The 1,122-nt window shown below is 37.9% G+C and overlaps 1 protein-coding gene across 2 annotated transcripts in view; it reads right to left on the reverse strand.

Annotated features, from left to right (window-relative positions):
- Positions 1-1,122, reverse strand: part of LOC101852328 (ferritin light chain, oocyte isoform) — an 18,821-nt gene that overhangs the window by 14,471 nt on the left and 3,228 nt on the right. The gene's annotated exons all lie outside the window — the stretch shown is intronic.

The following is a 1,122-nucleotide window of genomic DNA, read 5'->3' on the forward strand; positions in this document are numbered from 1 at the left end:
CACACACACACACACACACACGCGCGCGCACGCGCGCGCACACACGCACACACACACACACACACCATATAACAGCATAACACTCGGTCCGACATTGAGTTTTTGGTAAACGTGCGTACGAATTTTCCATCTCGGCTTGGTCCTTTCCCTGGTGGATTTCAAAATCGGTCCCTCCTATTAAATAACAGGTATTGATAACCCTAGCCTATTGCAAGAAAGTAATACATGGCCTATTTCGTTTCATTTTTGTTATACTTTTACGCAAAGGGGTCTTTTTCTGTTACCTGAAATTATAGACTGTGCTGTAAAATGTATAATATCATAGCACGGTCAGAAAGTAAAACAGTCCGTGCCACCTAAAGCTTACCAGTGTTTGAACAGCATAATTTTGTTTTATCTCGTGCAGAGGTCATTGTACAATTAAAGCTTGTGCCCGTTATCTTATCGGATGAACAAATCAGCAACCTCAACCCTTGGGCCTACATATCGCGAGGATTAGCGACGATTTGACTGTTCCCGTTCGATGAATGTTACGTTTTTATCTGCTGTTGTTATCCGTTGAAACAGCTGATATAGTTGTCAAAAATATTTTTTCTGTTCTACTTCATATTCGGCACTTTGACAGTTTAAACTAAATTTCTTTAACTAGACACAGTGTTCATCATAAGATAGACGTCGGCACAAAGCGTTAAGGTTAGAGAATTAAACACTTATAAGTCCAGTTTTTGAGTGCATTAATTGACATTCTCTTTTTAATTCTTCTTTGTTTGTTTGTTTGTTTTTGTATGTGTGAGTGGGAGAGGGGGGGGTCTCATTTTATCATTACAACATCTGTCAAATAATAAAAGTTCTACTTAAACTACGGTAAATGAAATTGTAGGATGTGTTGTAAACACGGTGGGGGAGTTTTATTTTAGAAAATATCTGAACACAAAAAACAATGACCAGGTTTAATTATACGTTTATCTTATTTTTGGAATAAATATACAGCCCGTGACCGTCTATGCCCTTGTCACAGCATGATAAAAGGCAACTTAGTAGTGTAATTAAAATACAATGAAAATAAATTCTAAAAGGCATGTTACAAGCGCTAGATGTGTTGGCCACTTATAAGCTTACCCC

This window comes from Aplysia californica, unplaced genomic scaffold (genome assembly GCF_000002075.1).
Source record: "Aplysia californica isolate F4 #8 unplaced genomic scaffold, AplCal3.0 scaffold00257, whole genome shotgun sequence".
In the NCBI taxonomy this organism is placed as follows: Eukaryota; Metazoa; Mollusca; class Gastropoda; order Aplysiida; family Aplysiidae; genus Aplysia; species Aplysia californica.